Below are 16,651 nucleotides of genomic sequence, written 5' to 3'. Positions count from 1 at the left end.
CTCCCGCTATCTCTAGTCAAAGGAACCTAACAGAATAGAATGTCACAGCATCTCCTCTCAGTCTCAGCAATGAAAGCTTACACTATTGATAAAAACTACCCTTTTTAGTCGTTGAAATCCTATCTTAGTCTCTCTCGAGTACTAAGGGATTAGGATATAGTATTCCTAGGCCGATTCAAAGCTTATAAAAATACTATAGCCCATTGCTTATGAGGATATTGTCTTGTGTTTCTCTCGAATACTACAAGTTTTTTTACCTAGGTTTCTCTCGAACACCTAACCTTCATCTAAGAAATGGACATTCTCATGCCTCTTACAAGATTAGACGATGAAGCATACATAAGCAAAGCAAAAAATATCAAAGATAAACATAAATCCATCATTAAAATAAAGTTCAAACTACCATTAAAATAATCCTACCAAATAAGGTTAGTTCATGGTGGGGTTCGAATCATCCATAGAACAAGCCATGAAATATTCGTTCCAACAACCCAATAATAAATAGAAAATAACATCAAAGGGAAGGGAGAAGAAGCCTTTGACGCGCGTCACTGGAGCTCTCCTCGACCACCACGAATCGCCTTAGCTCGCTTACTCCTCTTGGACGCCTAGCTCGCCACTCCTTGGAACTTATCAATGGAGGAACACCACTCAAGGAAGAAGAAAGGAAAACAGTGGAAAAAGATAAGAAAAAATTACTGAAAATTCAATGTCTCCTTTTCTCTCCCTTGTGAGGTGTAATATATAAAAAAATATCTAGGGGTAATGATGCGGTTGTTGGGTTCAAAATACCCCTCATACCCCTATAGTCACACCTTGTGCCTGAACCTTATCTTCCAGCTGGCACTGGTCCCCTAACAGGCGGTTACAACCATCATTCATGTGCAGTACCAACTGTCTTTGTAAATAAATATCTTTTTATCCTTTTATGCGCTAGAAATGCCAAGGCATTTCAATCTGCTTCGGCAACGTGTGATGCCACGACATTACTTCCCAAAGAGACTTTTTGCTTGTTATTTCCTGCACACCACAAGCAATCTGCACCTTTCTCTCATACATCACCCTTAAGAGATAAAATAACAATACCACCACAAATACAACTATATGCAATTACATGATCCTAAAATGACTAAAATGAGCTTTTAAACAAACAATAACTTAAGTGAAAAAGGCCTTAATAGTAGCCTTTTTAGGAAGTTAACAGTCTCGGGCCCAAAAAAAATTGTATGGCCAATGAGAGGAATTGTACAAAGAGTTGTTGCCATAGCTAAAAATGATGCAAAAGCACATACCGAGAATGGTTGTGAAACTAAAAATTATAACAGTGTACGAAAATGATCATTTCGCATAAGGTGTGTGTAAATTCTATTAGTTATTTTGGATATTTTCGTAGTGTTTTAATACATTTTGCTAGTGTAAGCCGATGGTTCACATCGACTGCACTTAGTTGTACGATAGATAAACACAACTACTATTATTAGAGGATGCACAAGATGACATTAGAAAATTATTCATATCTCCTTCGTAATAGTCGAAAAGGAAGATATAAACTCTTAGGAATTCTTCCTTAAGAACCTACGAAGGCATGTTTTATTTTATGTTATGCATGATAGATATAATGTGATATTTTTTATTTTTTATAGAGGCACAAGGATCAAATATGTAATCAGTGTATGGGACGATCTTGGTCACCTCCCTATATTTATGACTGGTACTATTAACGCTACATTCCTGTAAATTATTTACAAAAGTTCAAGTGTGAAGATGAACGCCTAATAGTTTTTCGATTGGGTACATCTTTCACTTTTTTGGGTTTAATATATCTTTTCATTTATTAATTTCTCATTAACTATTTTATTTTTAATGGATAAACCACATTCATTTAGTACGTGAGGTTGAGGAGCTACTCCAAGAATTGAAAGATAGAAATTTACAAGGCTATAACTACCTTGCTAAAATTCTGAGGGAGAAATGACTTCTATCATTTGATGAGGGTAAACGATGTGGTCACATGACAATGAACTTAGCTGAGATAATCAATTCATCATTAAAAGGAGTACAACATTTGCCTATCACTTTCGTTGTCAAAGCGACATATTATCGATTGACAACCCTTTTTGTAACCTTAATAAATGAAATAGTTGACTGGATGGCAAGTGGCCACATAATTTACCCAGACATCCTCACAAAATTCCAAGCATTTGTGCAATATTCAAATGTGATACGCGTCTTTCACGAACAAAATAAATTTTGTGTTTCAAAATATTTGAGGCTATTGGAAGACATAGAGAACAACACATACGTGGTTAATCTAGATAAAGAACCTATAAGTGCAGAGTCTTCTAAACATTAAAATACCATGTGCACACATTATTGTTGTTTGTTTTTCTATATAGATTCACTACATGAAATTCATTGATCTGATATACTTACTTGAAATCGTATTCAATATTTATCAATACGAGTTTTCTCCCATTGGAAATGAATGAGAACAAGATGAAGTTGATTATGGACCTACAATACGGCCAGATTATGCACTACGATGCAAAAAAAAGTCAACCACAATCAACACAGATTTATTGTGACGAGGATTTGGTCGAACATCGAGAAAAAATTGGACAACTGAAACTATGAACTAGTTGTAGGAATCCCAGAGATATGAAGAACAATTGTCCTAATATATCATATCCTCTTATCAATTAATTATACTTTTTGATTGTACTACTACTTTTCTAATTAACAAAATATATTAGTTAGCTTTCAATTTTTTTTTTGGTTTCGAACAATTTTCAACGCGAGTTTAACCCCGTTTACAATGTCTCCTATGTATTGATATTACCATGAACTAAAAGAAAAATTGCAATATTACGCCACTAAACTTAAAAATTACAAAAACTTTTAGATTAACTTCCAGAAATATCCTCGAACATGCCTATCAAGCTATTTTAGCTTGTTCTTTATGCACAAAAACAAGCCATCGAACCATTTTCGACGCCATTTTTATCCTAGTTACAATGTCCAATACGTGTTGATATTACCCTCAACAGAAAGATAAGTTGCAATATTAAGATAAGTTGCAATACTACTCCTCTAAGCTTAAAAAATACAAAAATTTTATGAATAACATCCCGGAAATACCCCTCGAACATGCCTATCAAGCCATTCTAGCTTGTTCTTCATGCACAAAACTAAGCTTTCAAACCATTTTCAACGTTATTTTTACCCCACCTATAATGTATTGTATGTGTTGGTATTACCCACAACTAAAAGGTAAGTTGAAATACTATGCCTCTAATCTTATAAATTATAAAAAAAATCGATTTACTTCTTGCAATACCCTTTGAACATGCCTATAAAGACATTTTAGCTTGTTCTTCATACACAAAATCAAGCTTTGGAACCATTTTCAACCTGATTTTTACCCCTTACAATGTCTTGTATATGATGATTTCACACTCAACTGAAAGATAAGTTGCAATTCTACGCCTCTACTCATATAAATTATGAAAATTTTACAATGTACAACTTGGAAAAACACCTCGAACATTCCTATAAACCCCTATATCGTGGGTTGGAAATGCATGGACCTTGCTAGTTGCAGAACGTGAGATCGTTCAAGAAATCCCACGATAAATTCTTGAGTCAGTTCAATTTGTCGGAGATATAGCTATGTTCAAAATGCGAAGTCCTTTATCCAAATATTAAATTGGATTATTTGAAAAGTGCTTCCACATGGATGAATTTCACGTCCTGCGGAACGCGAGGTCCTTAAACGCATTTTGTAGTAATGATGGATGGGGTCAATTTTGTAATAAAATAATAAAAAAAGGTTTTATTTTTAAAAAAACCAATAAAAAGAATATGACAAAAAAATAATAATATGAGATGATTATAAAGTAATATTTATTAAAAAATATTTGTAACATAAAACAACGTGCGCATAATGGCAAATATAAATTATACTCAGAATGGTAAGTGCCTACCCTAAAATTTAAATTTCCTTTTGTTAGTGAGCTATATTGAGTGTGCTTACCCTAAAATTTTATTTGTATCCACCTATATATAAAAAAATTTTAAAAAAAATTGTGTTATCAATACATTTGTATCTACCCTAAAAAATATTTATAGGTTTATCATTATGCACATACACCCTATAAACATAACTGCTCGAATCTAAATTCTTTTAAAAAATATTATTTTTTACTATTTAAATCACTCAATAAATTACCAAGTTTGAGATTAGTATACGTAATTCATTTAGCTGTTGGAATTTTAATTATGAGCTATATTTAAAATTTTTATTTATTTATTAATAAAATAATAAAAAAAATTACAGTTATAACAAACAATAATACGTTTATGAAAAAAGATTACCGCATATGTTTTAAATTTATTATATTTTAATTTTTTTAATTATTATTTAGAAATGTAATTTTAATATTAATACTAAATCTTTTTTTGTTAATAATTATTAATATGTTAAATTTGTAACATTAGAAATTAACAATTAATTTTTTTAATTCTTTTTTGTTAAATGACTGTAAGTATTTAGAACATATACTACTTTATAATCACTTTAATTTAATTAAAAATAATTAATTTTAATAACTTAAAGAAATAAACAATTTAATAAAATAAAATAAATTTAAGATACTAACAACTCATTAAATTTCACTTTTAACTATATGCAGAATCGAAGGTGGATTTCAAAAGTAGATAAGTGATGGAAAAGTAAGGGAGAACGTGCTTGATCACTCACTTTATTAAGCACAATCATCAGCCCGAATCAAACAAATATTCCCAACAATAATTGTTACCTTCACAGAAACAGTTAAAAGCAAGCAAATATTATGTAGAATTATTACACTAAATGAATCCATCATTTATGGGTGATTTTATATAAGAAGTAGCAAATTTATAAAATTTTAAAGAAAAATTATAAAAAAATTTAATAATAAAAATAAATCATCAATTATAAAAATTTTTAATAATAAAAATAAATCATCAATATAAGATATAAAGAAAAATATAAAATATAGAAGAACTTCAAAATTTAAGGGGGTGTGATTGTCTCCACCCATTCCTGTATCAGTCCATCCCTACTAGTAGTTGACTTGATTATAAGGAACCTTATTCTCTTTAAATGTCTCAACAATTTTCATCTTTTTAATTTTATTGATATTTTAATTTAATTCTTTGAATTAATTAACGGTAAAATATACACGTAGTACCTAAATTATTACTTTTATTTCATTTTAGTATCTAAACTTTATTTTTTAAAAGGGTAAACTATGCCGATAGTCCCTTTTGTTATCGGTCTGACCAACTTTAGTCACCAAAAAAATTAAGGGAAGATGGTACCTTACGTTAATGGTCCGTCCGGTTTAAGTCCCTATGCTAATAATATTGTTTAACCTCCTTTTATTTTAAGTCCCTTTTATTGATGTTACTGAAATTGTAGAGAGACTAAAATAAAACAGACCGATAAAGTTAGAGACTGAAATTGAACGGACCGATGGTGTTGGTGACCATTTCTCCTTAATTTTTCGGTGACCAAAGTCTGTCATACTGAAAACATAGAGGACTATCATCATAGTTTACCATTTTTAAAATTATACCTAATGTTTAGTTTATGTTTCAATTTGGTACCTTATTGTTAAAAATTTAACAGTGATATTGATGTATCATCATAAAGTAATGTCGAATCATCATAAAAAAAATAAAAAAAATATCACATCATTAATTATGTTAATATTTTAACGACGATATACCAAATTAAAACATAAACTAAATATTAAGTATGATTTTGAAAAATAAAATTTACATATTAAATCAAATAATAATTTAAATATTAAAAATGTAGTTTATTCAGTAATTAATTAATTTAGAAAATAAACAATTTTGTAATCATTGAATATTCAAAAATAAATAAATAAAACAATGTTCTCTATCTCCTATTCATCTTCTTCACCTCAATCATCAACTTCAGTATAATTTCATCATTTATAAATTTGATAAAGTAATCAAATTTTTATTTTTAAATAAAATCAAAATCCAAGTTTTCCTAACAAAAGTATTGAACGAAACACTTAAATTAAAACCTAAATCAGATTATAAAGGAACCAAAATTTAAAGTAAGGCTGTCAACTTGGACTGTTTTTTATCTAGATTTAAATTGTTTGGGTCTGTAAAATTAATAATTTTTTCAAGTGGGTTACTATTAGTTCTCTTCTTCTTTTTTTATATTATATATTTTCTTTTTATATATTATATCTTTTATTTTTTTCTTGAATCTTTTTCTTTGTGCTATTGTGACATATGTTTTCTCTTCTCTTCTGGCATGATCCTTATGTTTTTTTGTATGTTTTTTGCATATTTTTCTGGTCGTTTTCGTACTCCCACAAAAACCATCATGACATTTATTTTTTGATTCGTTTGTCAGTGTGGTCATGTATAGTCAGATCCTCTCTTTGGTAAAAGGTTGTTTACCGATGTATTCAGATTTATGTAGCGAAACAACCTATTAGATTGTTTGGTTTGCTCACCACTCCTTTATCACTTCATAAATGTATCATTCAATAGAGACAGAGTTTTTGTGAAGATTATTGTGTTTTGATGTTGATCGTTATTTTCAATGGAAAGTTTTATTTTTCTTCTTATCTTCGAAATTGTAACTGGTCTATGCAATTCCAACATATCTCGTGTACCAAAAACCTGGTGGCCAACACCCTTGCAAAACTAGATGTAAGAGATGATATCAACGTTCATTATATACGTGTTCCTCCAGCCGAAGTTCTTTCTCTCCTTCACAATGATCTTCCTGCTAGTGATCAGAGTCTTGTTTGTTTTGTCGGACTGATTCTTGATTGAGTTCTTGTATTTCTCCTTTGTTGTTCCCTTAGAGTTATCAGGTTTACTCTTTTTCTTCGACTAGATTTAGGGTGTTTTAATGAGGCACTAGTAATTCTCCTTGTGTATGATTTCACCTACATGTTATCATACATTTTCACCAAAAATATATTTTATTTTTATACGAATATTTTGGTGATTATTGTCTCCAAATTTCTCTTTATATTTTGATGAGTTGTAATTTTGATTCATTCCATTATTAATGAAATCCAATTGCCATTGTTCAAAAAAAAAATTATAGTTCAAACAAAACTCATCAAGTGGGTTTAGTGATAAAAAATATTGTTCTCCCTAAAGGTCCTGGATTCGAACAACGATGTTTGCATGGTATGTATTGTCAATAAGTCAAGAAAATTATGAATAAATATTATATTATAATCATCCTAGACTATTAAAATATTATAGTTAAACAAAGACTTTGTTAGCTCTTACGAACAACCGAAAACCGTCAAGAGGGGGTGAGTTGGTCTTTGAATGATTTGTGGTGGAAGAAATTAAAATTTAAAAAAATTACACAGAGATTTAGAGTGTTTCGACTTCTAAACCAAGTCTACATCCACTAGATTTGCTATTGGCACGAAGGATTTTTCAAATCCACTAGATTTGCAAACCTTTAAGGACAAGGTATAACCTTACAATGAGACACAACGTTTATACCCCAAAACCTTGCTTACACATTCTCCGAAAGAGAAATTACAAATTTAGAAAACAAAAGAAAAACCTCTCAAAGGCAAATGTGTTTGCACAAATTAAGCACTCACCAAAATTCACACTTAAGAAAAATTAACAACGTAGCTCACAAGAGTGTTACAAAAGATTTGACAATTTTGCTCTAAAACACTATAGATGTTGGTTTGATCTTGCAATTGAATTTCTTGTTGTTCTCTATTTGAATCTTGGTCCCTTTTATGTCTTCTAACATCAATCTATCTATTTGGATCTATTGAGGATTGAATAGAGCTGTTGGATTCATTAATTTTGAGTATTTGATGCTCACTTGCATATTTGGTATCGATACAACATGTTGGTCTCGAGAACAAGCTTTCCAATGGTAAAAAATATAGTCGTTGAGCCATCAGTATCAATATTATTTGAATCAATATCGATACCCACCCATCGGTCTCGAGACCGAGGCCTTGGTATTGATACTAAAAAGTCCTATGGAATTTTGGTTGCAAGACTACCTAAGTACTCTCGAGAGTGACATGGTTTTGGAAAAATTTAAGTGTTTTAAGCTTTAAAACAATATTTATAAAATGTGGATTAACTCAAAAATACTTGGGATTATTTTTCACAATTAAAAATGATTTAAAATTTGTTTACAACAAATTATTTATAAAAATTACGAAATGCAAATTTTAACAACTTAAAACATTAAAATAATCATGTTATATCAAAAATAAAACTTAGTTAAAAAATCTCCCCTTTTTGATATAACAAAACCTTTTGTGAAAATTTGCTTTAATAATGATTTGTCATATTTTGTGAAAAATAAATTCTACCCCTTAGAAAAAGAATTTTTTGGCTAAAGTGATTTTTGGCTAGCAATTTTGCAAAATTTACACATTTTACACTTATACATATTTCTCCCCCTTTTCGTTATATCAAAAATCAAATTAAGCTTCAAAAGAGAAAATATGTTAGTGTAATAGGGAACTCAAATATTCAACATAAAGTATTCAAAAGTCAAATTATGCTTAATATACAATAATCAAGTTCAAAAGCATAATATTAACACCAATAGTTCAAACATAAATCCATAAAGCACCAAACTAACCAATAATCAAACATAAAATAACATAAAGTTCCAAAATAAGTCATAAAGTGCGTATGTCCAAATAAAAATGCAAAAGTCCTAAAATGACAAATCAATGCCTAATCTTTCGGATGCAGAGGCGAAGGAGAGGGAGGCATCAAGTGATGATGTATCGAGCGAACGTCATTCTCAAGTGTGTCCAAGTGAGTATATGTGTTCTCGAGTCTTTGCATCACGTTATCGTACAAAGTCTTCATTGATATCTCCTCTTGAGGTGGAGGCACCGATGGCTTTTCCATTTCATCCTTTTCCTCCTTGATGTCGTCCAAGTTTTGTCTTCTAAAAGGATGCCACTAACCGAAATATCATCAAAATCCCAATTGGACTTATGGGCCAATTTAATATCGATGACACTAACGACGGGAATAGGAGGGTCAAGGGCGGTAGACACTCTAAGCTTCTCCCTAAACATGTAGCTAAGAATATAAGCATAAGGAAGCATCTTGGTGTAATTGATCCCTTTATGGATAACATCAACTAGGTCTAAGAATATGATATTGGTAAAGTTTGGGAAGATGTTGTTCTTATTATGATAAAACCACCAATAATCGTAAGTACACATATGGGTAGCCTTACCACAGGAAGGACGAAAGAACCAAGTAATGATGAACAATAATAAATGGTTGGGAAACTCGAGATGGGTAAGGCTATCATTTGGGAATCTCTCGAAATGAATAAGAGAGTTTTCTTTAAAAGAATCATCGTCATTATCAATGATATTCAAGTATGAAGCAATGGAGGATAGACTAAGAGTGAAAGTGTAGCCCATGATAAAAGACTCAATCCAACGATTCTATCCTCATTACCTTGGCATGGACAAGAATAACATTAGAAAAGAAAGCACAAACCTTGGAAGGAATGCTAAACAAGTCTTACCATCCTCACAAGACGAAGGTTCCAAAGATAGGAAATTGATACTCCTATGACATAAGAAAATCATGGTCTATGGTATGCTCAGAATGGATAGGTTTGGTTTCGTAAAAGCGATTGAACATATCGAGAGCATTGGAGTTCCTAAAGCAAGCATTTTGAAGTTTGTGATCTTTGAGGATTGACCTTTGAGGTTAGTCCTAATAGACTTATTTGAAGTTTTAGGAGACATTTTGGACAAAAGCAGAGGCTAAAGACAAGAGAAAAGTCTTTTAGAAATTTTGTCGAACACTTGGTGGACAATCCTAAAACAAGGTTTATAGACTAAATATGATGAATTGGTTAGCTTCCTACAAGAGAAACAAATAAAATGCAACCTAATAAACCAATTAATATCATAAATTTTGTTTAAAGATGCATAAATTTCAAAAAAAATGAAACCCTATTTTAAGCCATTTAAAAGAGATTTACGTGATAATCATGAAATGTAGATAAAAGGATAGTTTGTGTTCAAATACATTATAAACAAATTTAAAGATCAAAATTATCTTGAAAACATGATTATCATGAAAAAATTGAGAATAAATTTCAAAAATAAAAATTAGGTTTAAAGAAAACTTGTGACGATGATGATGTTAATCAACTCTAGATGAAGATGGAGTGAAGATTTATGAACAAATTCGTAGAAATATTGAGTGAAAATGAGAGATTTTATAGAGGGGACTCGGTTTAGGGTTTAAGTATTTGATAAAAATGAAATTTTTAGGGGAAACAACCATTTTTAGTGCGTACAAGGACCCCATTCTTGATACTGAAACTGGTGGTCTTGAGACTCATTGCTCGGTATCGATACTGAAAAAGCGATATTGATACCATTTTTGTTACTGGAATGTTGGTCTTGATATTGATTTGTCGGTCTCGATACTAAATGCTTGGAGATGCCAAAATATTGGTCTTATGACCATGATAATGACAATGTGAACATTTTAACATTATTGACTTTGATGAATTATGAGAAATAATTTCTTTCTCTTTTATTAAGCTATCAAGCTTAATTTTCAAATCAAAAATTTCTTTTTCAAATCAAAAATTTCTTTTTCAAAATTTTTATTTTTCAATTTTGAAACTCTAAATCCTTTTTCAAAATTTCATTTTTGCTTTCAAAATCCAATTTAATTTTCAAAAGAGAATCATTTTCATTTTTAAATTTAGAAATTATTTTATTGTATTTGGAATTCATGGTCTCAAATTCCAAATCGTAAGCATCTTGTGACTCATCAAAAGAATATGAATTTAGTTCATTTGAGTTAGAAGACACCTTTCAATCTTCTTGGATGACTATAAGTCAAAGGTTGGCTACTTCATCTTCTTCATTATCGGTGATGTCCTCATCACTCCAAGTAGGTACAAAAGCCTTCTTCTTGCTTGATACCTTATTATTTAGAAGTGGACATTCATATTTGAGATGTCATATTCTTTGGCATTCATAGCACAACAAGAGACTATTTTTTCTTGCTCGATTCATGTTTCACTTCATTTTCTTTGGAAGACATGAACCTTATAAATCTTTTAAAGATCTTGGCTATCTCTTTATCTTCTTTATCCACCTCTTCACTCGAATTTTCTTTATCTTCATTGGTGGACTTGAGAGCGATGCCAACATCTTTATCTTCTTCTCTTTATTTTCTTCTTCAAGCTCATCTTCTTTTACCATCAACTCATGAGTGAGTAAGGAACCAATAAGCTCATCAAGAGTGAGAGACTTTAGGTTCTTTGCTTTGATAATTGTCGTCTTCTTCGATTGCCAATATTTTGGAAGATATTAAATCATTTTCCTTACAATTTTTTTATTAGGGATGATCTCTCCATATCCCTTGAGGCCATTGACAATCATGGAAAATCTATTCATCATAACTTTGATGTCTTCATCCGGTTTTGTCTTGAAAATTTCATAGCTATGGTTGGGAAGACCGATTTTTGTTTCCCTTACTTCATTGGATCTTTCATGAGTGACTTGTAGCCTGTTCCAAATCTCCTTTGCATTTGAACAAGAAGAGACTCTTCCATATTCATCCGGGCCTAATACACAAAATAGAATGTGCATGGTCTTGGCATTTTGTTGGAACTTCTTATTCTCTTCATCACTCCAATCTCCCATCCTATTGGTTGGAGTAGAGTAACCCGTCATTATAGAATCCCAAGCCTCTTAATCACTTGCTTGAATGAACAATATCATCCTATTATTCCAATAGGCATAATTTGGTCCATTGAAATAAGGTGGCTTATTGGTAGGTTGAAAATATTCAATGTAGTTAGAGGTTAAAGCCATCTATATCGGTTGATTGAATATGTTGATAGAACTCTCTTAGGACCGTCTCAAGGTTGTTAAACTGTCAATAGAGACCTTTTCTGATACTAATTGTTAGCTCTTACGAACAACCGAAAATCGCCAAGAGGGGATGAATTGGCCTTTGAATGATTTATTGTTGAAGCAATTGAAATTAAAAAATTTTAAACAAATATTTAGAGTGGTTCAACTTTTAAACCAAGTCTACATCTACTACCTTAGCTATTCATACTAAGGATTTATCAAATACACTAGATTTGTAAACCTTTAAGGAATAGCTGTAACCTTACAATGACACACAAGGTTTATACCCCAAAACCTTGCTTACACACTCTCCAAAAGAGATTACAAATTTAGAAAACAAAAGAAAAATCTCACAAAGTCAAATGTGTTTGTAAAAATTAAGCACTCACCAAAAATACATTTGAGCAAAATTAACAATGTAGCTCACAAGTGTGTTAAAAAAGATTTGACAATTTTTCTCTAAAGCACTATAAATGTTGGTTTAATCTTGCAATTAACTTTCTTGTTGTTCTCTATTTGAATCTTGGTCCCTTTTATGTCTTCTAACATCAGTCTATCTGCTTAGAGGCATTGGGGATTGAATAGAACATTTAGATTCATTCATTTTGAGCATTTAATGCTCATCTACACATTTGGTATAGATACCAACATGTTGGTCTCGAGACCGAGCCTTCCAACAGTAAAAAAAATATAGCCATTGAGTCATCAGTATTGAAACTATGTGAATCAGTATCGATACCCACCCATCGGTATCGAGATTGAGGCCTTGGTATTGATACCAAAAAGTCCTATGGAATTTTGGTATCGAGACTGCGCTAGTGCTCTCGAGACTGACAACGGTTTTGGCAAAAATTTAAGTGTTTTGGGCTTTAAAACAATATTTATAAAATGTGGATTAACTCAAATTTTAACAACTTAAAACATTAAAATAATCACGTTATATCAAAATCAAAACTTATTTCAACAGACCTTATCCTAGATCTAATCTCAGTAATAGAGGTAGGTGTGCCTGACCGATGCGGAAAGGCTCGATAAAATTTTTATAATTTCAAAAATTTTCGAATAAGCCCATTGTTTAAAAATTTTAAGGTAAAATTGAAAAATTAATAAAAATATTAGAGACAAAATTTTCTATTATAATGGGGAATATAAAGAATAGAGTGGGTCGAGACGTTTCTCGGCTCTAGCGATGGAGAGTGCAAATAGTACACCCCAGACGGTGTAACTAGTCTCGAAAAAGTAAGTGCTTATCTTCCATGAATCAGATTAAACACCAAATTGTAGAGTTGTCACCAATCTTTTAATTCGGTGAGATTGGTCACCAAAATGTCATATTATTTTAATAAAAAATCCTAAGAATAATATTAAAATAATACATCTCGGGTCTGCTTACCAGAAAAATGAGTTCGAGAGTCGGTTACGTATGGAAAAGAATTAGCATTCTCACAATGCCCAAAATTAGTACCGGTATTTATTAATTAAATGTCTTTGCAGTAGTTAAAAATTTGTTATTAAAATTTATAAAGGATCTAAATAAATTATTAATTAATACTATTAATAATTAAAATATTATATATATATATATAATATAGGTTAAAGTTATAAAATATGTAAATTACTAATCATGATATAAGATATAAATACCTGTAATATGATTAATATTATAATAATTAATGGTTTAAAATATAAAAACATTAATATTAAATTACTAATCATGATATAAGATATAAATACTAGTAATATGATTAATATTATAATAATTAATGGTTTAAAATATAAAAACATTAATATTAATTAAGATAATTCAAAATAATATTAAATTACTAAACTAATACCGTAATTTGTCCTAAATTTTTATATATATTAAAATGTAAATTATTAAATATATTAATGACTAATATGGTATTTATCCTAATATATATATATATATGCACAGTAATGACCAAAACGTAAATAAATAAAATTAAAGGACAAAATTAAAATATATAAAGGATCCATGTAAACCATTAACTCATACTCGTAATTACGCTTAGGTCCCTCCCCAAAATGACAGCGTTTGGGGAGGTTTATAAATAGGCCTTTATTAAGCCTAATGAGACCTTAAGCCTCATTTCCTCTCCTCTCTTTTCTCTCTAAACCGAGAGAACCTCTCGGTTCTCTCTAGCTTCCTCACCTGAGGAAGGCTAGTTGCTAGTCGGCTGGTCGTGTACCACTGATCGCCGCCACCGCCGCCACCACATACGGTGGCCGGATATCAACAAAACGTACCAAACGCAGTAGATCTAAGGAAATATACCTTCGATGGTTCGTCTTCTAAGGTGGCGCGTGGAGATACGTGAGTGCTCCGACGAGGGTAAGGCTTCTCTCACTCTCTTCTCACTATTATTTTGATCTGTTTGTCGTGTATTGGGTGCTTGCTTGTTCTCTTTCCTCTTTGTTTGCTTGTGGTTTTCTTCTTCATAGGTTTACCCTATTTATAGGGTTTTTTGATGCACTCTATTATCCAGTTAAAAGACCATACCCGGTGAGTCACCGGAGCTACGGTGGTGACTCACCCTAAGGGTGGTGAGTTGTGCGGTGGAGAGACTAGGTGCATTAAATACACCCATATTGCTTCAATTTGGAGAGGATATGGCATCACTGTGGCATGCGCTGGTTGGAGCATTCGTCGGCGGGGCACCATCATCCCTATGATGGTGCCAAAATAGCCCTAGGGTTGCAATGAGCACCCTAGGGTTTGGCTGGTTCACTGTGGATCGTTGATTTGCTTCTATGTCGGACGACTGTGGAGGCTTACGGCGCTGGAACCTTGCGATAAAACCCTAGCAGCACTTGGGTTTGCTTCTGGTGTGGACTTCCTGGGCTGTTTGGTTTAAATCTGGGCTTGGACCGAGCCTGCTAGGCTGCTCGAATTGGATCCAAGTTTGAACTGGATCATGGTCTGATAGTCTTGGGTTGTAATCGGGCTTTAGGATTTGTAATTTGTTTGGGTCCTGTAAAATTGTAAAATATTAAGAATAATAAAAATAAAAATATAATATAATATTTATTATATTTATTACATCTATAATAATAATAATATAAATATAATAATAAGCGTATAAACATCACTCGGACGAAAACCATTGTCGAAAGTTGCCCCTCTTTGCTTATTATTGTGTAAACAAGAATAAAGCAAAGATAAAAAGACAAATAGTTTTCGTCAAGTGACTTTTTATTTGATAAAAATTCGCTCCACTACTCTTTCGTTGAGATCGAACTTTTGATATGATCTTGCTTCACTACTCTTTTTTCGTGAAGGCTTGATTTGCATTGCTTCACTAATCTTTTATGAAGGCTTGATTTGCATTGCTTCACTACTCTTTTGTGAATGCTTGATTGCATTGCTTCACTACTCTTTTGTGAAGGCTTGATTAACTTGAGAAGAATCTGTTTCACTACTCTTCCGCGAAGATCAGATTCGAATTTGACTCCACTACTCTTCCGTGGAGATCAAATTAACTTGGAGAGAAATCATTCCCACTACTCTTCTGTGGGTGTTATACTCGTGCACTCTTTTGATATCCCTCTTGTAAGGATTTTGAGTTGATTGTTCCAATCTCGAGATTTAGATTTTCGTCTTCTTTTTGGAAAACCTGCAAATGTGACATTGTTTGCTATCATGCATTTATGAATGTCATGACCCTATTTGCAACTAAAATGTGTGCAATAACAAAATTTTGGGGTATCTTTTCCTTCGAATAAGGACCCCTTTTTGTTATCAATTCTTGACTTAGTTTCGTCATAGATTTTATCTCGACCAATCATCTTGATGTTTTCTTTAAAACTGAACTTGCTTTTTTTCTTCTCGAACTTCACCAGTACAAATGATAACAATTCGATTGATAACAGACTATTTTCAAGTATCTGAAATCTCCTATGTATTTCAATGCTTCGTGTTTCATGTGATCATATGTTAAAACATTGTTAGCCTCAGAATAACAATATTCTTCAAAGACTTTTTGTATAATAATACATCATGATTTTATGTAATTCAAATTAAATTATATGTTTTGAAACTTTCAAATCAAGATGCTTTGCAAAAAGAAAAATATTTTTATTTATGCAAAGAATTTACATGGAAAACTTTTATTTGTAAAAGACAAAGTAGGTATCCTCAAACACCAATAGCATAAATGCTTCTGAATTGGCACACCGAAGAGTGACTTGAGTGTAGCTTTTGTCAAAAGGATCTTGAAATTATGATGAAGGTATGAAGTTCCTCAAATCCTTCTTCTCTTCATGCAAAATATCTTTTAACTACATCTGAATTTACTGGGAAATATAATTCATGTCCATCCATTTCAGTAATGACTAAAGCTCCTCCAGGAAAAACCTTTTTTTACAACATAAGGCGCTTCCCAATTTGGCATCCACTTTCCTCGGTGATCCTTTTAAAAAGGTAAAATCATTCTGAGCACAAGATCTCCTTTGTAAAATTCTCGAAGGCGAATTTTCTTATTATGTGCTCGTATCATCCTCTTTTGGTACATCTGACCATGACAAATTGCTTTCATTCTTTTTTCTTCAATCAAATTTAATTGGTCATATCTGGTTTGTACCCAGTCTATCTCATCTAACTTTACTTCTGATAGAACTCGTAATGAAGGAATTTATACTTCAATTGGTAAGACTGTTTCTATCCC

Source organism: Hibiscus syriacus, unplaced genomic scaffold (assembly GCF_006381635.1).
Source record: "Hibiscus syriacus cultivar Baekdansim isolate YM2019G1 unplaced genomic scaffold, ASM638163v2 tig00110384_pilon, whole genome shotgun sequence".
NCBI lineage: Eukaryota > Viridiplantae > Streptophyta > Magnoliopsida > Malvales > Malvaceae > Hibiscus > Hibiscus syriacus.
This window is presented reverse-complemented; position numbering follows the sequence as displayed.